Source organism: Schistocerca nitens, chromosome 8 (assembly GCF_023898315.1).
Source record: "Schistocerca nitens isolate TAMUIC-IGC-003100 chromosome 8, iqSchNite1.1, whole genome shotgun sequence".
In the NCBI taxonomy this organism is placed as follows: Eukaryota; Metazoa; Arthropoda; class Insecta; order Orthoptera; family Acrididae; genus Schistocerca; species Schistocerca nitens.
In genome coordinates, this window is record NC_064621.1 from 378,988,776 (window position 1) to 379,013,964 (window position 25,189).

The following is a 25,189-nucleotide window of genomic DNA, read 5'->3' on the forward strand; positions in this document are numbered from 1 at the left end:
CATTATCTTTTTCCACCTCCATGGTGAACTGGGTATTACTGTTGATCCCATTGAGGTGTTCCAAAAACTCGCCTAATTTCTCGCGTCCGTGTGGACAAATGACGAACGTATCGTCAACGTATCGATAGAAACACTTCGGCTTCAATGGCGCAGTATCTATGGCAATATCCTCAAAATTCTCCATGGAGAGGTTTGCAACAGCTGGAGCCAACGGGTTACCCATTGCTACGCCGTCCGTATGGTCGTAATAACGGCCGTTGTACACGAAATAGGAGGACGTAAGAGTGTGCCTAAATAGCTCGACCAAGTCACTTACAAAGTACTGGGAAATTAGGTCCAAAGCGTCTTTGATAGGCACATTCGTAAACAGCGCCACTACATCAAAACTGACCATAATATCATCCTTACTAAGGACTGCTGAGTTTTTTATACGATGTTCGCAGAAAGGAGCTTGGCCAAGTACTTCGCCAGCTTGTATGTTGTAGAACCTATTATGGTCACAATAAGGCGAAATGGCGTCCCGTCCTTGTGTATCTGCGGTAAACCATAAGCAGTAGGTGGTCTAGGCGGCTGTGGGAGAAGATTCTTAACGACACTGTCTTCCACTGAAGATCGCTTAAGAAGTTCTGATGTTTTTCTTACTATTCTTGATGTCGGGTCGCGTGGGCGCTTCCGGTAAGTATCTTCGTTCAGTAGCGCACAGATCTTCGTATCATAGTCCTCGAACTCCATAATTACGGCGGCATGCGTTAGAAAACGGTCACCACATAAAATTTGACGATACCTCTGTCGTGGCTCGCACTAACGGCTTTTGGACAGTTTAATAAAGGAAGCTATTGAAATAAAAATTACCACAAACACCCTGAATAGAGACGGTGGCTTGCAGCTCAGGGAGGCATGGGATCCAGCGATCGCGCGGTTGAAGAGGGCATATCAAACGCCGACTCAAAACATGCCCATATATGGCAATGTTACGGGTACCAGTGACGTCACAGCCGGCAGCTAGTATATATATGGGCGCACCAACAGCCCACTGGCAGTTGTAACACTTGAGAAAGGCCAAGGAGTGCTTGGCCGAAAGCTCGTGTAGTTTTAAGCAATTGACGCGGTTGGGAACCCGAGAACATTTTATTCAATGTTATCGCTGCAAGACTCTGCATTCATATAACGCAACAACAGTTTTTAGAGAAAGCAAGATGATTTTATTCAAAATTCCAGTATACCATATTATCCCCCACTCTTTTGGTTTCAAAACCCTATTTTTCGACACAATCTCTGTTCAGTGCGACAGCCTTAAGCCAACTTTCTGGGAGGTCCTATATGCCACCAAGATACCACTCCACTGGTCGACGTCTTGCTACATCTGTTCAAATGGCTCTGAGCACTATGGGACTCAACTTCTGAGGTCATTAGTCCCCTAGAACTTAGAACTAGTTAAATCTAACTAACCTAAGGACATCACAAACATCCATGCCCGAGGCAGGATTCGAACCTGCGACCGTAGCGGTCTTGCGGTTCCAGACTGCAGCGCCTTTAACCGCACGGCCACTTCGGCCGGCTACATCTGTTCAATTGATGGTTTAAATGGCTCTAAGCACTATGGGAATTGACATCTGAGGTCATCAGTCCCCTTGACTTAGAGCTATTTAAACCTAACTAAGCTAAGGACGTCACACGCATCCATGCCCAAGACAGGATTCAAACCTTCGACCGTAGCAGCAGCGCGGATCATGACTGAAGCTCCTAGAAACGCTCGGCTACAGCGGCTGGCGCTACATATGTAACCTCCCCTTCATCCAAGTACTGTTCTCCGCGGAGTGCATCCTTCATTGGGCCAGAACATATCGTCCTTCGTTGCTCTTTATGGTCTTCTGTTAGGCGGTGAGGAACCAGCGGGCAAAAACCTTCGAGTATCCCAAATGTCGAACGAGTGCGTCAATACCACCACCAGAGACGTCCAATCGTGAAGCGATACGTTTGACTGTGGTGCGTCAGTCACTTTTAATGAGAGTGTCCGCACGTTCCAACATTGCAGGACTCAGTCCACACAAGGGAGATCGAACAGGCGCCTCGCCCGACGATTCGCCGTGCTCTTATTCACTGCCAGGTCTGCGTAGACATCCTGGAATGGCCTATGAATATCTGCGGTGCTCTGGTTTTCCGCCAAAGAACAGCAATAGAGCCCTTTACCTGCAACGCCACATCCTTATCATTTTGAAAGAAACGTATAGCGCCACCACCAGTCGGAACTTCATGAAACCACAGGGGCTGAAGTGGAAACATTCAATGATGTCCCACAACAAATTCCGCATTTTTCACCCGCAATTGGCAGAGAAAAAAAGTATTTCATTACTTATTGAACACCCATCGCACAAGTGACATTGACAATAGATTCCTGCCAACCAACTGCTTCGGACAAAGAACGGACGGGGCATTCTACCGGTGGAAGGATCAACTGGAAAAAGCCATCAGAATAGAGACTGGTTAGCTGCTGCTTCCCCTCAATAAGTTTTTTACAAATCTAAACATTTATAAGATATTTTGGGTGTGTAAGTAATTACTACAACCAGTTCTTTTATTTTATTGTTGTGTATTTATTTTCCATATGTAGATTCGTCTGTCAATGCTTCGAACAATTACAAGTAAATTTTCGAACCTCATTTGTTTCTTATTGCGATTCTTCGTTCAAATTCGGCGACATTGACGTTTACACCTTATATCTACGCAGTGTTATAGCTGTTAGTATACTCACTTGAAATTATTAGTTCATTGTAAGTGAACAACAAAAACGTCAAGATGACTGTCTTCGATAAGCTATTCAGGTCCGTGTATACCGCTGAAGATGACTAATAAGACTGTACGTAGAGCAGTCATATGAAAACGAGACAGATAGGTATTATTTCAAAAGTAACAGCCATAACTGTTTACCTCACTGCGAGGCAAGACGGTCACTAACCTCACGAAAAGAAGTTAACTGTTGCCTTTGGAACAGAGCCCAGGCGTGTACCTCTGCGTGCAGAGCAAATCGGCATCCACGTGTGAGCTTCTTCAGGATTCCAAAACTGGGAAATCCTTCACGCAACCATAAGTTGGAAATTTATCATCTACCTCTACATCTTCATACATACTCTGCAAACCACTGTATGGTGAGTACCCTATAGCGCTACAAGTCATTTCCTTTCCTGTTCCACTCGCATATGCAGCGAAGGAGAAACGACTGTCTAATATGCCTGTGTATGAGCCCTAATTTCTCTATCTTATATTCGGGGTACTTGCGAAAATATATGTTGCTGACTGGAGACTAGTTCTTCAGTCAGCTCTAAATGGCCATTCTCTAAATTTTTTCAGTAGCTTTCCTCAAAAAGAACTTCTCCTTCCCTCCAAAGATTCCTACTTGAATTCCCCAAGCATCTCCGTAACACTTGCGTGTTTTTCTAACCTGCCGAAACCAAATATAGCAGCCCGCCTTTGAACTGCTTCGATGCCTTCCTTTAATCCTACCTGCTATGGATCTCAAACACTCGAGCTGTATCAAGAATAGTTCGCACTAGTGTCCTATGCGGTCTCCTTTACATATGAACGACCATGTCCCAAAACTCTTACAATACGAACCGAAGTTATACTGTACCCGAAAATTTAGCTATTAGCACTTGCTGTTTACAAATATATGTAGCAAATAAATACGTGTTCCGAGCCTCTTAAAATGACCGGTGCGTTTATTTCGAAACACCGTAAATGACACGTAAATTAAAAAAAGTGATAAACTGTTCAAGCCACATACCTAAGTACTGGTAAAATCCACAACAGCTGTATCGTGCCTGACGCGCCAACACCATGAGCTCCCAGTTTACACGAAAAGAACTTATACGTTTGTTTTTGTTTCGGAATACGTAAAATATTTTGTGTATTTCAGACCTGTAGATAGTTTGGATGAACTCCGAGAGCGCATTGCGGATTTTCGCCAATGTATTCGGAACACTCCTGGAATTTCTGAACGTGTTTAGGAATCGATGAGCAGAGGTGCTGGCGCTGCCTTCATATGAACGGTGACCATATGGATCATTAATAGTAATGTGTTTATCCTCAAGTGCATATCTGCAGTCTGTATGCTCGGGGAATCCGTTGCAAGGTGTTCGCGTACTCGGTCATATCATATTATATCGGGGAAACCACTGGTTTCCGGACCTATATTTACAGTGATTATTTGCTTGTTTAATTGACCTCTACTCACTTTTCTCGTTTGTACCTGTAACAGTTAAAGACACTATATTTTTTCCGCAAGCCAGTAGTTATCAGAGCACTCACCGAGCGAGGTGGCGCAGTGGTTAGCGCACTGGGCCCACATTCGGGAGAACGATTTCCAACCCTGTGTCCGTCTCTAATGACATCGATGTCGACGGGACGTTAAAAGACAATACTCCTTCAAAGCACTCACGAGAAAAGATCACCGATAGCTGAATGGATCTGAGAGCCGATTGTAAATATTTTGCAGCTGTGCGTAATTGACTGACCTTTCATACAGTACACTACAGGTGTTTACATACAGATGTTAAAAATATTAAAATGTAAAACTGAATGAAAAGTCCAACAGTCCGCAATAGTTGTATTTATTGAAGTCGATTAGAGACTGGATGACATTTACGAGGCTCATCGTCCGTTGTATGACACAAGCCCGTAGGAATGTATTTTAATTGGTAATGTGATGATGGTTCACCATGATTTTTACACAGGTCAGTCCCATTTTTTCAGTTGTTCTACGTTACATGGGACTCTCCCAATATCTTTATTTTAGTTACTGCTTCATTGTTTTTTAGTCAAGGATCAGTTCCTCATTCCCGATTCCATTTCTCCGCCGTTATAGACTGGACATTCATCATTAATGAGGCTCTTTACCAACTTAAGAAGGCTGAAAACCTTGGCTCAGCCACGCCAACTGTTATTCTGCGGCATTCTACTATAGCCCCCAGTATCATATGACATAGCATTGTAATTAACTATCTTTTGGTTCGAAATACAAATTTTATTAATTATATAAGGACACACTGAGCTTTGTGGGGTGCATGTCGTCCAAACCTAATTTCCTGATCTGATACAAAATATTTTCTTCCTTGGTTAAAACTATTCATTCAGTACTCTAAAATATATCAGATATCTTGACTTCTCCATTACCAAAGTATTAATTTATAAAAGTTTACGTACAGATATACAGGTACACCAGACGCTACAACTTAAAGTTGCGTTTCGATAAAAAAAAAACTGTCTCTTCCATCGACTCCAGTAAATACAGCTATTGCGGACTATTGGAAATTTCATTCAGTTCTATATTTTAACAGTTTTAATACCGGCTTTATACTGTGTGATTGGCCAATCAGTTATGTATAAGTACTTTAGCTGTGGCTATCCTAGTTTAAAATTTTTATGTCTGTGGTTGTTCTTTGTGTGTGTCTCTTTTGTGCTGCTCACTGGGCCACTGTCAATCATAAAACATTTACAACGGAAACACTTCACGGCATTTGCTCCAGAGCTGCTACAAATTCGTCAGGCAATTGATTGCGCCGCTCGAAATGTCAGCACAATTGTCACTGCTAAGAGTATCTTACGACTTCCACATCGCTGGCAACGGGTTTTACACAATACTGGTGACTACTTTGAAGGTCAGTAATACTTTGGAACGCGTATCTATTTTATACGAACTGTAAATATATAGTTTCCACTATTAAAGTTCCAACCCTCGTACAGTATATTCATACAAGAGCAGCAAAGAATTTATTTTCTCTAAATAATGCTGCAGTCTACGAGGGGCGTTTGGAAAGTCTGTGCAAAAATAAAAATCTACTTACGTGTTTATGGTAAACCTTTTTTATTTTTCGACATAGTCTCCTTTTTACATATATACAATTCGTCCAATGCTGTTCTAATTTGTTGATCCCTTACGAATAATAGGAATTGTCCAAGTCTGCAAAATAGTTACAAGTTGCTGCAATCACGTCCTCGTTTGAATAAAATCTTTGTCCCACCGGCCATTTCTTCAAATTGGGTAACAATTAGTAGTCCGAGGGAGCCAAGTCTGGAGAATAGGTCGGATGTGAAATGGGTTGGGATGGAATCCTGTTTCTATTAATTTTGCGACCGAAACTGCTTAGGTGTGTGCTGGTACATTGTCGTGATGGAAAATGATGATCTGGTGGAAGGTACGGTAGACGCAAAAGGTTTCGTATGTATAAAGGAATTCGTGTTGAAGATACACTGAGTAAATAACTAGCAACCAGTATGAATAACAACAACAATCTGATAAATGTCACAATTACAAGCAGTAAATTTAATTATAAACTTTTTTTCATCTAGAACAACAAATTAAGCAAAACTGTCGGAGTAAAGAAGATACAAGGCGATATCGGATGCATAGTGCAAAAGACGAGTACCGGTACTATTTCTTCACAAAATAGTATCGTTTCTCAGGGCCACAGGATTCTCCTCACACAACACCGGCACCGGTGTTACTTATGTTTTAATGTTTGACTTTTGAAGAACATTATGTCTTATATTTTAATGTAGGACTTGAGCAACTTAGCTCTTAAATCACTGTACATCTTTGACAATTTGTTCTTCATGTAATTACCTTACCTTCTGATGAAGTCACCCTTAGAGGTGACGAAACCTTGTCAAGGTACATAGAAAATCTATGCAACCAGTTGGCAGATTTTTACATATTTTTTCAAATTTGTGTATACGGTTACTGCAAACGTCAGCCATGTTCAAAGTTGGAGCAAATAAGGACAGGTTTGTGGGCCTACTACAACCACAAGACATCTCAGTATGTGACGCTGCAAACATTTGGCCGAATAGTTCTCTAATTCCGGCGTAGCGCATGTGATTCTTAAAACTAAAGAGTCAAGCAGACACTGTGCTCCCTGTAGGGTGTCGCCTGAGATAAAGCGGCTCCTCGTTCGCTGGCTTCCACTGGACGGCCATTTGTAGAAGGTGACGTCAGTGCACTCATATAGCTTCTAATCCATTTATACTGACATTTATCAAGAGTGTGTAGCAAAACGTCAGCAGCCCTACAAAAGCAAGGACATCAGTGTATGGTCGTGTTGCGCATCGTCCCTGCGTATGATTAGAAATAGGTTGTTCAGAAATGATTAGAAATAGGTTGTTCAGTGATAAACCATTTTCCAATCAATTTCTCGTGCTCGCGTACACATGACAGAAGGGCACGGTCACAATCTTTAAGAGGATCCGCATAAAAAGCTAGCAAACAATTAATTACCCGTAGTGAGAATTGCTTATTCCTAATTGTTGGCCTGTCTGTGTATACCCTATAGAAGAATGTCGTGATTTTCAACTCTCCATATTAGGTTTTGTTTAATCCTCCTGCCCATCGCTTTGCACACAAACAGGATAGAGGCATTATTCGTCTCTCTATCATTACTTTATCTTCCCATCTTATATAGCGCCTTAGTTCTTCCAGACTGAAGTAGGCTACAGTGATGCTTATACGATTATACCATACCTTAATACCTATGCTTGGTAACATACCTTGCCTTGCATCGGCCAGCAGCGCAACGGGGGAGAATATTGTCTGATCCCAGTGCAGTATTATCTTTCGTGAATATTTGCAGATATCGTCTCCACAGTAAAATTCATTCCAAAGACGTTTATGTTTATTTTCGGAGAAAAGTCAAGTTCTCACTAGCAAATGCATCATAATGGACTGCAAATTTTCATTAACAGTTCAGCGTATGTGCTTCACCTTATTTCAATTTAAGGACGTACTACTGACACCTGACCGCAGCTGGAATGTACGTAATGTTCTACAGTTGCATATCCTTGATTTAAAAATAAATATGTCGAAGACCATAGACGAGTGCAGCAAATGCTATGTTTATTGTGAAAGCTGTATGAATTTTATACTGAAGTTATACAGAAGTTTCGAAATAGTTCGAAAAGCTGCTAAACTGATGGCGTTGTATGCTGAGCAGCTCGTATAGTATCAGCGTGCCTAATTAAACACGTCGTTTGCAATTAGTCTTTGCAATCATACCGTAGTCCTTTCGAAATTTCCACCACTCGTATTACAGAGGTGGCGCAGACGAACAATGAAATTTTCCATCACATACCGTAGTGTCTCAACGACAATGGATTCCGATGTCACACACGTCGTCGATTCGTCCAGCGTGGTAGGATGGTTCTGGTAGACAGTACATTGCAGTGAGTCCCACAAAAAGTCACAAGCCATATCTGAGAATATGGACACCAATTCGTCCCTGCGTCAGTAAATCTACAATAATCCAAAGCATTGGCTGCTCCCGAAGTATTCATCTAGAAAACGTAACACCTGTTCGTTGCACTGTGGTCTGGTTCCATCCCGCATAGCGCACTTGGTGCCTGGGCGTTCCCCAGATTGTTCCAAAATTGCTACGTAACGATTACTGATGATAGTTTCTCGCACGAAGAAAGGCGCTGTAATGCATCTACTGTATATCGCAGCCCAAAGGAACTTTGGGATAACAATGGTTTCGCTTCACACAAGCGGGTGTTTTCAGAGCCAGATGCAGCCAGCATGAAATCCTTCATTATCGATCACTATGAGAATCTTGTTCGAAAAATCAGCACTCTGTTGAACAACTCGTAGAGAGTATTGTCTAGAGGATTTGAATTTTGAATGGAAATATGTCTAGACTCAGTATTTTCTGCTGCCGGAACGCTTCAACCCAGTCTCTGCTGCAATTCTCTGGACGGATAACCTAGGATTTTCCTGAATAATTTCATAAACCTGGCGATACTTTCAAGGAGTATCCACAGTTGTCAGGTGGCTAACGATACTACGGTAGATGATCTGCCTCACTAGTTCTAATTTGGAAGGAGATGGAGAGTTTGCAAATGGTTCAGGCCCTTCTGGAACGTTACGTCGTATTTGAAAACTGCATCTTGTTGCCCTAGGACTGTTTCCTCACCTATGGTATTCCAGTACCAGAAAGAGAAGTTATTCAAAGGAATACATGATTTCAACCTGCTTTCAGGTATCCGAGGTATACCTGATCGCTGTGAGCTGCGGCGCTTTATTTATAGCACTACGTGTCGCGACGCCATCTGCTAGCAGGTTTTCGAACTACTCGTATTTCGGAACTTCTGTATAACCTTTGTACAAAATTCATAATGTTCTCACAAAAATCAGCCCGTGTGTAGCACTTGCCCACTAATTTCGATATACAGGGTGTGTCAGAAGGAAAAGTACATGCTTTGAGACGCGATAGTATTAGTGATTCTGAACAAAAAATTTCATATTGACATACGCCTTATTGCGAATGGTTTCCGAGATAGAACACGTTTAATTTCACTTTTGTATGTTTATCTTTAATAACTCGACAACCGTTGAAAATGTGTCTCAATACACAAATGAAATTAAATTTACCACAAAAAAGATCCTATTCATTTTTTTTTCCTAGGACTAGCAGTTTGCGTGGGGAGATCGCGAGAATATTGAAATTCTCGCGCGACGCTCATGCGCTGTAGCTTAGGTACTTTTTGTAGGCCAGTTTGAGGTACTTTTTCGACTTTATACACCACAAGAGTCCTGTACCAAAATGTTCGTCTCAACCTCCTATATATTACTGTGGTACGTAGTAAACAATGACAATGAATGATACAGAAAATAAATAAAAATTTACACTAAAAGTGTTCTATCTCGGAAACCATTCGGAATAGGTCAGTAATGAATCACACGTCAACACACATGCCTTTCCTCCTGACTCGCCCTGTATTTCATCTTCGTACATCCGTATTAAAATTGGATGGTGGTGGGAAGTTAGCTGGTATAATTTTTATTAAAAATGAAACTCCTTCAGCTGTACTTAAGATTTCATATTTAATTTTGAAATCAAGGATTCCTTCGCTGGGCTCTCTGTTACTCAACCGGGCAAGGGGACTTACAGTTTAATGTGGAACCCGAAGATGCTGTGGTGACTTCTCACATCGTTGTGAAGTGAATGCTAAATTAAAGGCAGACTGAAAATTTACGTGATCCATCCGGAATTCGATCCCTCGACGGCACGGATTCCATACACGCAATTTATCGCTAGGTCACTAGATCCAAATCTCTCCACTGACTGCGTACCAGTCTTCATTCAACAGAACTGTAAAGTTTAAGCCAATAGAATGAAACGCACAGGAGCGATGGAACGTGCTATATCTGTTCCATCATCCGAAAAAACTGATAAAATCCGTTACTGTAAAACGTACGCTTTCGGTATAGGTTTTAATTCCTCTGCAGTCTTCGTTTAAATTGTTTCCTAGCCAACATTTCAAATGTTACACTTATAAATTGGGGCTCAAATGGTTCAAATGGCTCTAAGCACTATGGGACTTAACATCTGGGATCATCAGTCCCCTAGACTTAGAACTACTTAAACCTAACTAACCTAAGTATGATTAATCAATAAATCAAAAAGAGTCTTAATCGCATTTATTATTATTATTATACCGCCAACCGGTTTCAAACCGACGTAGGGGTTATCTTCTGGGCGTTTACACCAATGGTCGACTGCCGGTGGTGTCACTCCTGTCTACATAACAGTTTCCTCTTTTTGAATTATTGATTTCTCACCTCCCGCCTAACTGTCATAGTACTTTCAGTGGATTCTGATGCAGTTTGGATCCCTGTGTGATGGTTTGGAAAGATGTGTGCCTATTAAACATAACGACCCTCTTCAAATGTCGGCGGTCTCTGTCAGTCAACAGACGAGATCGGCATGTACGCTTTTGCGTTGTACGTGTACCATCACGTTTCCACTTCACTATCACATCGTAAACAGTAAACCTAAGGATGTTTAGGAGTGTGGAAATTCGCGCACGGACGTATGCCACGAGTGACACTCAATCACCCGATCACGTTCGAAGTTCGTGAGTTGTGCGGAGCGCCCCATTCTGCTCTCTCACGATGTCTAATGACCACTGAGGTCACTCATATGGAGTACCTGGCTGGAAGTGGCAGGAAAATGCGCCTAATATGAAAAACGTGTGTTGTTGGGAGTGCCCAGACAGTTTTCATCACATAGTGTAACTCGTATTTCTTTAAGTGAACGAGGATTTGTCCATATTACAATATTGAACACGATCATTTCTCGGCTCAGTTATTATAACGAATCTGGCAGATCAAGGTAGCATACTAGTAATAGATTGCACAGTAACAATATAATATGCACTTTCTCCAGCTGAGACGATTGTGCACGATACTAATATACTAGCGAGTCGAATTGGCACTGTGATGTGGTCTACTCCAGAATGTGACGCACCGTTCTAAAACCGTCAGTCCAACTGTATGACTGACTAATTTACGTGAATATGACTTAAATGTGTTAAATCACCGTACCATTTCTACGTACTGATACGCCCAGGGTAATAACAATCAATTTTTTTTTTTCATTTGTGTGGTCATGGTAACAGAAGCTGCTGGATGAACCGCTTATCAATTCTGAGCCTGCAAGTGTTGAAATGAGTACATTCTTTTCTTTTCGCCGCGACACTCCGTCGTTTTATTCAGTTAAAACACATGACAGATGCGGGCGTTTTTCGTGTGTTTTTTGCTTTCAGTCAGTATTTCATGCATGTATACATGTTTCACAAGAAGTTTCACCTTCGGCACAATGCCGTTAATTAAAAAAAAGGGAGGCAAAGTTAAAGTTCGTGTGGAACTTATAAGGAGACTACAAATTCTCTCGTAAGCTAGAAACTGAAGAGACAATGCATCGAAACTTTAAGTGAATAAAATGCGATTTTTACTATAAAAAACGCATTATAGTTGTAGTATACACAGATACTACTATGAATAAAGCATTGATATAAATAAGTGTGCACTATTAACTGCTATTTTAGTGTATATACTGACTGAATGTGAACAACGAAACACTACACAAAAAATGGTTCAAATGGCTCTGAGCACTATGGGACTCAGCTGTTGTGGTCATAAGTCCCCTAGAACTTAGAACTACTTAAACCTAACTAACCTAAGGACATCACACACATCCATGCCCGAGGCAGGATTCGAACCTGCGACCGTAGCGGTCGCGCGGTTCCAGACTGTAGCGCCAAGAACCGCTCGGCCACTCCGGCCGGCAAACACTACACAGCTAGGCTGACAGTCTACTACAGGAGGGCAATATTCTTCGGACGGCAAATACTACTGACCATTGGCAACTGCAGGGAGGACACAAGTGAAGCACTGTTTCCCGACACTTCGCATTAACCCTCACCGAAATTCATCTGAGGTGCATACTGTAATTTTACTTGTAAATTTTCAACCTGTGAGAAGCTTTAAAATAGAAAAGGAAACATAAACCGGAGGTATGTAAACGTAAACTGGTGTTTTTACTTAAAAAATACCCCAGCACTGCTAAAGCACTGGTCGCAATGCGGCACTAGGTGCTGGAAGATCGTCTCTTAAAATTCCTGAACCAGTTCCGAAAGTAATGCATGACGCCCTCGTCCGAGGTGAGTCTTTTGCTTCTCAGAGTCTTCTTTCGTGTTCTTGCGTAATTTTTTTGTGTGGTGTCCACCCTGCATGTTTCCGCTAGCCACTGTGTGGTTTTGACTAGGGTTCGAACAGATGACAACATGTCTCACCTCCTCCGGCCACTCGTGACTGCAATCCAGTCCTTTCCTTGGCATAGTGCTGCAGATGTTCAAGAGAGAGAGAGAGTCTCTTTCGACATGTTCCCTGTGCTAGTTGAAGACTGTGAGGCACCTACTGGGCGCACTTTGTTAGTCAGGGGTATTGATAACCGCTTCAGCTTTATTTAGACCTTTATTGTTGGATCACTGTCGGTTTCGTGGGACTAAAACGAACATCTTCAGGTGAATATCTGTATAACAATAAAGCCAGAAGGAATAACAACCCTGAGATGTACACTGGTATGGTAGATTATTTTAAGATTTTAAAGTTTTTTTAAAAGTATTAAAAACTTTTACATAAGTATACGAAAATGTTAGTATTCACATGAGTAAAACATTAGAGCGGGAAACCCCGGAATCTTTTTATCCAGCATTCGTTGTCTGACACAACAAAAGAACCGCTAAGAGGCGATATGTCATGGAATGAAACAGCCGTATTCCAATATATTGGATAGGTCCTAAGCAAATCGTACCATAGTGATCCATTGGTAAGGAGAGAATAAATGAAAACTATTAAGACCTCATTCTGGGCCAGAATGAAGAACCCAAGAAGTGGTTGCCACAAAATGGAGGGATATTCTACATAGGCAGAACCGTCAAGTAAATAGCTATCGGCGGAAAAGCAGAACCTGAAAAGGGCACTTACCGCTTCTCCGATCCATAAGGAACCACTTACAGGGGACGCGGGGATTATACGAATGGTAAATGAGAACAACGAATAATATCTATATGATAGTGACAGCTGACATATTTTTAGTTAATAACGCCCGTAAGTTATGCTAAAGCTAAAGTGTAAAAGAGGATCATCATGTGCATATTACGGCAACGAAACAGATCTGCCGGCAGAGTCCATTGCATAAACCCTAAAACTTTATGATATTTTAAGTAGTTTAAAATTCCTCTCGAATGTTTTAGTCATGTGAGTACTAACATTCTGATACATCACGTAAATGTTTTTAACGTTCTTTTTTTTAAAAAAAATCTTAAAATAGTGTACCACACCAGTGTATATCTCAGGATTGTTATTCCTTCTGGCTTTATTGCCGGCCGGGGTGGCCGAGTGGTTCTAGACGCTACAGTCTGCCACCGCGCGACGGCTACGGTCGCAGGTTCGAATCCTGTCTCGGGCATGGATGTGTGTGACGTCCTTATGTTAGTTAGGTTTAAGTAGTTCTAAGTTCTAGGGGACTGATGACCTCAGAATTAAATCCCATAGTGCTCAGAGCCATTTGAACCATTTGGCTTTATTGTTATACAGACACTCACCTGAAAATGTGGCTTTTACTGCCAGGAAACCGGCAGTGATTCAATAGTGAAACACTAAATACAGCTGAAGCGGTTATTAATACCTCAATATGACTACTCATAGCTGCGGTTGCCCCACCTACAAGGTTGTCGGCACTTTGCTAAATTTCAGTCTCTCCTTAATGATGACGTGAACACTTCTGGCGGTCAGTCCGACCTCTTCGGCAACAGCTGCTACTGGTGGCTCGCCGGCCTTGAATAATGAAGGCATTCACCTGCTAGACAATAGCTTTAGTAACGCGATGTCGCGTTCCAGCTCGCGTGTCATCGGTCAACGACATCCGACTTTCCTTGAATCGCTCGTGCCACGCCATGACCCTATAACGGAAATGCATGTGCCATTCTTCGATGGATTTCCGTTCCTAACTCTTCTTCCGCCGTCAGGAAAAGCAGCTAACGTCTTTTCTCTTTTTCTTAATCTTCCATTTCGCTGTTTCCAACACAACTAATTGCTGGAGGACGGTCGATGCATCTGCGTGCTCGTTCTTTCATGTGGATGGTGTCCGTGTCCGTCTAGAGGGGCTTTGGAAACAGCACCTCCTTCCGGAGACAAATACAGTATGAGACTTTCAGCGGTTTTCGTTTCACACCCTCTGGTTCGTTTCTTTTTGGATGTACTTTATGGAAGTGAACTTTTGTAATTATCATCAGTCACTCCAGAAGAAAGCCGGGATTTTTCCTTAACCATCGTCGCGACTAATTGCTGCCCCATTTCCGGCCAGTTTCCCTTCAAGTTACAAGGAGTTTATTAGGTGCTTTCCTCAGAAACAGAAGAGACAAGATTTAATTTGAAAATCTCCGCGTTTGCTTTTTCTTTCTTTTTTTCGTGTTGGACGCTTCCACGTCTGGGGCCTTGTTTTCAGTTGCTACATTGTTGTGTTACAGTAACATAATGTGTTAATAATAATCGATCTCAGGTTTACACTATTGAGCAGTTGAACTACAGACACAAATCTATAATAGCATGTAGCAGTCTCTTTCGCCCTGAGAGAGGTGATGCGTCTTCATATGGCAAATTCCTTGCCACGGTTCGCGCGGCTGCCTCCGTCGGAGGTTCGAGTCCTCCCTCGGCCACGGCTGTGTGTCTTGTCCTTAGCGTAAGTTAGTTTAAGCTAGATTAAGTAATGTGTAAGACTAGGGACCGGTAACCTCAGCAGTTTCGTCCCACAGAACTTACCATAAAATATGGAAAGCATTAAGGAGCCCTCCTGATCAATGGGTGCACAACACCCATCTCCAGTCATGGAGACTGCCTAGAGCTGGCTCGCGTGATGGGGTCCAAATGGTCTTCAGGGGATTGTCAGAAGGTGAGGACCTACGCTGGTACTAACACGATCCTAGAGTGATCTTCAAACAGTTCTGCTATAATTCGAGAGGAAAGGTTGGTTAGTTTTACTAAAGTAAAGATGTCGTGGGAGACGCTATAGGCCAAAACACCCATCCACTTCATCGGACAATAGTTTGTTGTATTGTTAGTCGCTGGGTGACAGTTGCATTTGTATCACGTGGTGCATTTCATTGATTGCATTTCGTTCTCTGTACTTCCTGAACGATATCTGATACGTTGTGTTATTGTTACATAGACAGGATGTTTTGCAGATTCGAACCTTCATCTTTCTCATTCACATAATGTGAGATCAATTGCAAAATGCAATGCAGTACATCAAAGCGCTATATCGATGAGTAACAATAAATAGCGTAATCAAGTAGAGGCGACGGTAAACTGCTTGGGGTCTAATTCAAAACTTACAATATAAACTATTGTTGAGCACGTTGAAGTGCCGCATTAAATAATAAAACGAAGCTCTTCTGTGGAAGAGTACTCCCTCCTTATCTTTCGGAGCACTAGCATCATAAATGTGTGACAAACGCAATAAGTAGAGGTCAACACAGACAAGAGAATAAATTTCTCAACCGCAAGTGTTTCGTCCGCATTCACATACATGGACATCAATACTTGATTAATCACGTTAATCCGCTCGGCATGCTCTAGCTCTGACGGTAGACGTACGCCTGGTCTAAATTTACAGCCGCTGAAATCGGAACTCATTCCTTACACTCCACTGGTTAAGAACGCACAGGCCCGACACGACCACATTTTAATATCATTTAGCCTGTCATATTCTTGATGTCTACCATAAGCTATAGTTTCATTTCGTGATTACTGAACGAGATTTTGTCACTCTTTCTGCGAAACTACTGGTATCATACTGGTAAGTTGAATTATGTCGATACCAGTTGTCGTCACTTACTGAAAACGTTTTCATTATAGTTGGTTTATCAAAGTAAGTTAATTCAACACAGTATTAGATTATGTTACGCTTCTTAATGTAACAAGCGTTACAATGTGTACCTGTAATTATTTTTAAGAGAAATGTTGAGAAATGTTTTTATTTTTGTACAATGCGGATTTATAAGTAAGTGAAGCTCCAACAGGAGTCAGAGAACGGAGTGAAATTCCAAACGAAGGATTGTTCTACGGATACCATTCATGCCAATTTGTGGCATTAGTGGTAGCTGTTAATGCAAATAAAAACAGAAACTGGTACGACGAAAACAGAATGTACATGTAATTTTGCGAAAAACTCTAAAAAGGGTCTGTTGCTATCTTAAACCTTTGCAGATATCAACAAAGTATCTACCCTCTTGAGGTCACTGTTGTTCTACATCTACAAAGATACTCCGCAAGCCACCGTACGTTGCGTGGCTGAGGGTACCCTGTCCCACTACCAGCCATTTGCTTTCCTGTTCCACTCTCAAATGGAGTGAGGGAAAAACGAATGTCTATATGCCTCCACATGGGCCCTAATTTCTCGTATTTATGTATGTTGGGCAGTAGATTCGTTCGGAAGCCAGCTTTAGATGCCGGTTATCTAAATTTTCACTGCAGTGTTTCTCGAAAGGGAACGTCTTCTTGGTTTCTGGGATTCCCACTTGAATTCTCGAAGCATCTCCGTAACACGTGTTTTAGAACGTAACGGTAGCAAATCTAGCAGCCCAACTCTGAATTACTTCGTTGTCTTCTTCCAATCCGTTCTGGTACGGATCTCAAACACTCGAGCCGTACTCAAGAACAGGAGGCACCAGCTTGCTCCATGCGGTCTCCTTTACCGGTGAACCACTCTTTCCTAGAATTCTCCCAATAAACGGAAGTCGACCATTCGCCTTCCCTACCACATTTTCCACACGCTCGTTCCACGTCATAACGCTTTGCAACATTATATATACACACACACACACACACATTAAAACGACTTGACTGTGTCAAGCAGGACACTAGTGATACTGTACCCGAACATTACAGGCTTCATCTTTCTACCCATCCGCAGTAACTTACATTTTTCCACATTTGGGGCTAGCTGTCATTCATTACACCAAATGTAAATTTGGTCTAAGCCGTCTTGTATCTTCCAACAGTCATTCAACTTCGACACCTTGGCGTACACCACGGCAGCATCAGCAAACAACCGTAGATTGAGAATGAGATTTTCACTCTGCAGCGGAGTGTGCGCTGATATGAAACTTCCTGGCAGATTAAAACTGTGTGCCCGACCGAGACTCGAACTCGGGACCTTTGCCTTTCGCGGGCAAGTGCTCCCGAGTTCGAGTCTCGGTCGGGCACACAGTTTTAATCTGCCAGGAAGTTTCATATCAGCGCACAACTCCGCTGCAGAGTGAAAATCTCATTCTGGAGACATCCCCCAGGCTGTGGGTAAGCCATGTCTCCGCATTATCCTTTCTTTCAGGAGTGCTAGTTCTGCAAGGTTCGCAGAAGAGCTTCTGTAAAGTTTAGAAGGTAGGAGACGAGATACTGGCAGAAGTAAAGCTGTGAGTACCGGGCGTGAGTCGTGCTTCGGTAGCTCAGATGGTAGAACACTTGCCCGAGAAAGGCAAAGGTCCCGAGTTCGAGTCTCGGTCGGGCACACAGTTTCAACCGTAGATTGCTGTCCACCCTGTCCGCCAAATAATTTTGCCATTTCTAGCGTGACATACCAGCACTCCATCTAGAATGGTTAATAATAGTTACTTAAAATAATAATATTTATTACTATCCATCGTTTGACCCTAAATAGATAAGTCATATCGTAATGTTAACATCATCGCTTAATTTTAACCACACAGCAATAGCTGTGGACATTCGCAGATATAGATGCGGACGTCCCCTTCGATGTGGTCTTTTATCTACAAAGTATCCATTACTCCGCATGTCCACCAATATATCCGCGAATATCCACATGACCACATAGTTACAAGATGCCGTAGATCATTTGGCTACTCACACATGCGGGGTCTGCAGCGCAGAGAGTGCCCCACAGCGATCGGTTCGCTTGGAGAGGACCGCAGTTCTGCCAGCACTGCAACAGACGAAGCGAACAAAGTTGAAATGCCGGCCATTTGCCACAAGGCAACGTAGCTTACTAGAGGTAGTGGGTTCGCGACGCCTGTAGCGACAGTCAACAATACACTGTGCTTTCTTTTCAGGGACGCTCACGTATCTCGCCTTTTCCACGCTGAGAAACACGAAATACTGAGGGTGACAATTGTGTAAATTACACTTAGTTTAAAGCACAAAACACAGAAGCGTGCAGACGAGAGATAGTGACACTTCCAGCCATTAAAACCAGCCACATTAAAGCATTTTACGTATGAGTGGACGAAGCAGTCAAACAATTTATTTACAAAGGAAACCTCTGAAAGTGAGTGATTTCATTGCGGTGCTTTCTTGTTGCCGTACACACAGCAGTTTAAAGTGAGTTTAATTTTTATAAAGGCATTTTCTTTGTGGTTATAAGATACGCCAAGTTTTTCTTTGTGTAAAAGCTTATGCAAATGGAAGAATGCTATTGAACTGAAACAGTATTATAATTGTGAAAAGTGAAAGGCTCAGATTTTCTAGACCTTAAGTAATTCTGACAATCTGCCTTCTGGCGAGAAGACGCTAGATGCACAGTGAGTAGACATTTTCGCCATTCTCAGTCAAATTTTTGTATGAAACAAGTTCCTGTCATTATTTTACGTATTTAAGTAATTCAAAACGAATCCGAATAATTATTAGTACAAACATTTAAACAAATTAAAATGTTGGTTCTGACCTCTCATTCCACACAGAGGGATAAATTTCGCCTTGCTGTTGGAGTTCACATAAGGGTATACAAACTAGGACATATAGACCTTCCTCTGAAACTGTAGCGGTATTCATTTCTTTGTTCTGACAGTACACATATATTGCTCTCTACGTCAGCAAGATTAGTTAAGGAGTTTCTCCTTCGTCAAATTGGCCTGTCGCGTTTTAATTATGTCCGCAAACGTAATTTAAAAACTGTCATCATGGACTAGTATCATATGTTCTGGGATGAATGTAGAGACCGAAATAGGGTAATTTTCTAATTCAATTCAGAACAGCTACAATCTTGTTTTCCCTCCCGCATTACGTCATTTGGCATCCCAACCGTACTCAGGTCAGTCGTCCACTCTCAAAATATCGCGCGGCGACTTGTTCGCAGAGTTAAATTGAATTCAAGAGAAGTTGTTTACTTTCCAGGCTTTACGCTGCAGCCGCCAAGCCGAAATTACACTTTTTTCCCAGCTCTGAAGAGGAAAATACTTTTTTTCATTCGCACCTGAGATGGTACGTAGTATTGTGAAGTTGTATTACAAGTAAAAAGATTTCAGCGCTTGAGTACAAGAGCATATGGGTACCAGAAATTGACATAGGCAGTCGAAGGAAACATTATGAAAAGTTTGTGACCAAATTGTATTTGCTTAACGTGCTGCTTTACCTCCACACGTAATCAAACATCGAATTTGTCTGAACTGTAAGGTTAAGACGAAATACTACTGTTAGCTCTAGTTCATTTGCCATTGTCTTTCTTAGATTTTAGTTCAGAGCTCTGTTTCTTGAAAGTGGGATAAGCATAGTAATCATAATAACAATATTAATAATTTTTTCAACGATTATATCTTGGTTTCAGCTGTTACAATTTTATTTTGGAATTGAAATTTCGGCATTAAGCCATTTTAAAGCATCTACAAAACATAATACAACATAATCAGAACAATTTACAGCGGTGTTAACCGCAGGTACAACTAATTTTGTAGGTTTTTTGACATTCATATACAGTACTTAGAAGATTTTGAGATATATCTCCGCCTGTATATCAAAATCTTGTAAGCACAGTATATGAATATTAAAAAACTACAAAACTGGTTGTACCTTCAGTTAATCCTACTGTAAACTGTTCTGATTATGTTGTATTATGTTTTGTAGATGCTTGAAAGTGGCTTAAAGCCGAAATTGCAATCGTAAAATAAAATTCTGAGAGCAAGATTATGTCTTTTAAGAAAATTACATAAGCTGTGGACCCATACGACAAGAAAATAATATTATTAATAATACGGGATTAATAAGAAGAATAATAATCTAGATTCAAAGATGAGACTAAGGCAAAGTGAAAACTCAGGACTGGCGCAGAAAGACGTTTGTGGAAGACTGGCAGGAGAAGTCTTGCAGCGTGGCCGAAAGTGTGTTAACGTACGCGAAACTAATGAACTAATTAATAAATGGACTGGAAAAGAAAGAGAAGCCTAGCTGAAGACGGTATATAGCGTCAAAGTGGATGGTAGAAGCTCCAAAACTGAATATTTTAAGCAAACAGCCAACAATCATATATCAGTATTTCAAGTCTTGAATGAACAATGCTTTTGAGGCACGAAATGCAGAGTGCTTATGTTTCTCAAGTAACATTTTCATTAGTTTCCCGGTTCGGCATACTTTTTGAAGGGGAAATACGGGACAGCGATTTTTGTAATGTCCAAAAGGTGCTACAAAATATAGGAATCCGACCCATAACTGATATTCAGCTTTTCCTCTTTCACGTCGATTGCGATACGTCGGTCATCTTGAATCCTTCCCATGCGATTCCCACTTATTCACAGACAGGTAGGGTGCCACTTCGTTCTTCGTCATTCACACTTATTTGACCACACTGGACACGTCAGGGCAGGCTCTCCGCTGTCGTACATTTCCACAGACGCAGCACGGGTTATCGTAGAGTTATTCAAAGGTAGGAAACGAATTACCCTACAATACTACCATTTACCAAGGGACCGCTCAGATAGCCGCGCGCGTTAGCACGCTGTTTCTGGGTTTCGGGGAGAGACGTCGATGAATGATCGAATCCACCTAGCGGATTAACGACGACGGTTGGAGTAGCGGCCAGCCTGGACATAGTTTCTAGTCGGTTTCCCACACCTGACTACTTGAATACCGTACTGATACCCACTTCTCGCCTCTGTAACGTGATCTCCGAACATTTACAAAACGTTCGCACATTCCCACATGGCAGAACACAATAGGAGTTGGATGAAGATATAGAAACGTCGCGAGAAATGCGTGCTTGAACATCAGTGCTGATGCTAGCCAAGATCGCAGTTCGCGCTGTAGTATTTGACCACGAACACCACTTGAACAATGTACACAAAACGGCGCAGGTCTCAGTCGTGGCCAGAACAGTGTCCTGTGTAGTTGTGTGTGCATTAGATCGGACGTGGGCATATTGTTTCTGCTAGTGTGATCGGTGCTTCCATGTCCAAAGAAGATTTATATCGCATGCAGAGAAAGTGGGAAAGCTTTATCCGCTACGTCACAATGCAGACAAAAGTATGTGTTGATTGATCGTCTCAAACGGTCACTGGAGAGGACTGTGACAAGAAGTAGGAGGATGACAGCTGCAAAAGTCACTGTAGGACTGAAAGTCGCAGCCTCAGAAGCTGTCAGCACCAAAAGAACACGAACGGAGTTCCTGAAGCAGGGCCGGCCGCGGTGGCCGTGCGGTTCTGGCGCTGCAGTCCGGAACCGCGGGGCTGCTACGGTCGCAGGTTCGAATCCTGCCTCGGGCATGGGTGTGTGTGATGTCCTTAGGTTAGTTAGGTTTAAGTAGTTCTAAGTTCTAGGGGACTTATGACCTAAGATGTTGAGTCCCATAGTGCTCAGAGCCATTTGAACCTGAAGCAGGAAAGTACAGGGCGAACTGGAATTACAAAACCATTCACCACTGATACAAAGATCAGTAAGAGGAAACCGTGGTGCTGAAGTAGTAAGATCTGGACTATGGAGTAATGGAGGAAGTCATTTTGTCGGATGATTTTTACTTAACGCTGTTTCCAACTTCTGGCCAAGTTTAGATGGTATAGAGATGGAAATGAGCGTCTGGCGTCATTGGCCGGGAGGCCCCTTGCGGGGCAGGTTCGGCCACATTGGTGCAGGTCTTATTACATTGGACGCCACATTGGGCAACCTACGCGGATTGGGGATGAAATGATGATGAAGACAACACAACACCCAGTCCCTGAGCGGAGAAAATGTCCGACCCAGCCGGGACGCGAGCCCGGGCCCGTAGGACATGCTACAATGTTTGTTCCCCAATAGTGATGTCGCATTTCGAGACGACAGGGCCCCTTGACCACGTAGCTTGCATCGTTTTATGAACGCGGGGATGACTTGTCGCACATCCCCTGGCTACCACTGTCGCCAGAACTTAATATTATTTAGCCTTTGTGGCCGTCTTTGGCGTGAAGGGTGCTATCGAACTCCATCGTCGTTACTTGAACTTGCCACTATTTTGCATGAAGAATGGTATACCTTGAGGTTCTTTCAGCACTTGTACTTATCCATCCCGGGACGTTTGGAACGTTTTTTGAATGGCAAAGCGTTTACTAGACCGTATTACGCATGGTAATGTGTAGTGATTCTGGTGTTTCCAAACTTTTGTCCAACCCCTGTATGTCCCGAAGGGGGATGAGCCTCTAGGATCGATGGCGACAGGAAGTGCATTCCGTCACCCTCTATTACGAACATTTCCTGATTCAATAATTAACATGCCGACCCTGTGAAGACACGGTACGGAGGGCAGGAAAAAGAAGAAAAAGACTCCAATCTAACAAGGAATCGCGCCATTTATGCACTAGCCGCGTGCTACGGTACTGTGTCGTGGGGCTTTCAAGTGTTTCGAGACTGCAGACATGTACTCGCTAGCAAAAAAGTTAATTACTTAATCTAATTTCCTCGCGGCGATAGTGAAAATTTTATGATTAGCAGTTGTACTAGTGTAGGATCCTGCCCCATCTACATTATTTTGACTCCAAACGTTTGTAATTGATGCAACAATGTATCGAATACTGATCAGATTACGAAGAAATTGGAGTTCATGTTCTACTAGCGGATAAACTGCAAACAGGATAGATGAAAAGGGGGGCTGGGTAGCGCTGTCCACGTTAGGCCACTGCTGCTGCCCCGAAGCCACAGCGACACTCATTTAGCGGAGGAACGCGCGTCCTGGTGTGCCTTTTGACATGCAGCGGGCACGGAGTCTATTTTAAGCGATTACGAGGGAGGCCGAGGCGGCGCGAGCAGATTTCTGCCGCTGGCCGTCAATTACTGCGGCGCGACCAGCCACCCGTCTGCAACTGCCGCCGGCGCCACACGGCTCACTTTACGTGATGAATGGAGACACCGGAGACACGCCAGTCCATTTGGATAACGATGGTGTAGAAAGGCAACAGTGGTCTTTTAAAGGAACCCTCCTGTGTTCGAGAATAGTTGGGTACAGAAACGAAACTGATAAATCCGGTTTAATTCGTCACTTCTCCCCAACAACAGCAACACCCGCCACCTCTAAAAATGGTAGAATGAGAAATAACCTCCGCCATGCACTTTACAATGGTCTGAAGAGTAGAGATGTAGGCGACAGATGTAGATGGAGATTAAGAGCGACATGTTAAGTAGATGAAATGGTGAGGTGACACGAAAAATACGAGTATTGACGGCGAAATTGTACTGTGAGTAGCGGTCGATATGGTTTGTAGTAGTGTAGAAGTGACAATCGGCTCTCCTGATCGTGCAAAGTTCACATGTGAATAGTTTCTTTAACAAATAACTCCACCCTTTTTTTTTTTTTTGCAAAATATATGATGTATTGTACATTAATATGCTATCTATAATGCAAAATGTAAATCTAGATCGTCGGACGGGCATACTATCTGCAGTATTCCCAATGCGAGTGCAGTACCGCCCCTGTCGGTATGGAGGGCAGACCATTTTAGAATATATGCAGGAGCACCACAGATGCGCTAGGTTAAGTCTACTGGGGGACTTTCTTCAAGGCGAATCTCTAATGGCTGAGTATAACGTAGACGTTGATATTTAAGACCATATAATTTAAAGGCAATTCATTACTCTCACAAGTTCTCATTTTTTTTCATGCCACATTTCTGTCCTGGTTTTGCTATGGCGTGTTAGCGAAAACTTTCTGCTGTGAACAGGAAGTTTCTCCTTTATTTAAGTCAGTAGCGGGCTTGTTGGTACCTAGAAAGGAGGAGGGGCGTAGATGTAAACGATTTGTTTTTCCTTCTTTGGTGCCGCTTCGCATATCACGCTAGAGGGAGTGATACTGGCTAGACAGTTCAACTTGTCAGACAGTGTTGGTCTCTAACACCTTGTAATGATGCAGAATGATTCACTGAGTACTACGCCTACTTGTCTGGGATTGCTGAAGTTATACCACAAGTAAGAACAACAAGTCTAAAGCTATAGTCTTTACTTTTGCACTGTATGCTCCATATAATGCCAGATATTTTGTGCATGATGTTTTCTTCCAACCAAGTCATGCTTGATCTTCGTTGATCCATTATGGACCGTGAGACAACGGCTAGCATGAACTTCTTGATGCAATGATTTACCAACAGCCGTATGTATTGCAGAAAATTATTTTATTTTATGAACTTCTATGTGCTCCCAGTTTCAGCATTACATTGATGCCATCTTCAGGCCCCACAAGTCATAATCGTAAAATCGCTGTACACGGAAGGAGCTATATAACTGGATCCGTGAATCAAATCGTCATGCAACAGCTCTTGGTGGCCAGGCCAAGAACTGATGCATGACGATTTGATTCACGGATCCAATTATATGGCTCCATCCGTGTATAGCGATTTTACGACTATGACATGTGGCTCCTGAAGATGGCATCAGTGTGATGCCGAAACTGGTAGCACATAGACGTTCATAAAATAAAATAATTTTCTACAATAAATACGGCTATTGGTAAATCATTGTATCAAGAAAATCATGCTTCATGTTCAAGCAATATTTCCTTTAGGTTAATACTCGGTCTATTGTGGAATCATGGTATTTTGTGGTTACACGCTGCTCTGGCGG

General features: G+C 42.4%; 1 protein-coding gene across 1 annotated transcript in view; it reads right to left on the reverse strand.

Moving 5' to 3' along the window:
• The window catches only part of LOC126199051 (uncharacterized), a 61,783-nt gene extending 43,449 nt beyond the window's left edge, over positions 1–18,334 (reverse strand). Inside the window, exon 1 of the mRNA XM_049935759.1 lies at positions 18,255–18,334. The gene's annotated coding sequence lies outside the window, so the exon portion shown is untranslated. The remainder of the gene's footprint in view (positions 1–18,254) is intronic.
• Positions 18,335–25,189: the final 6,855 nt, after the last annotated feature.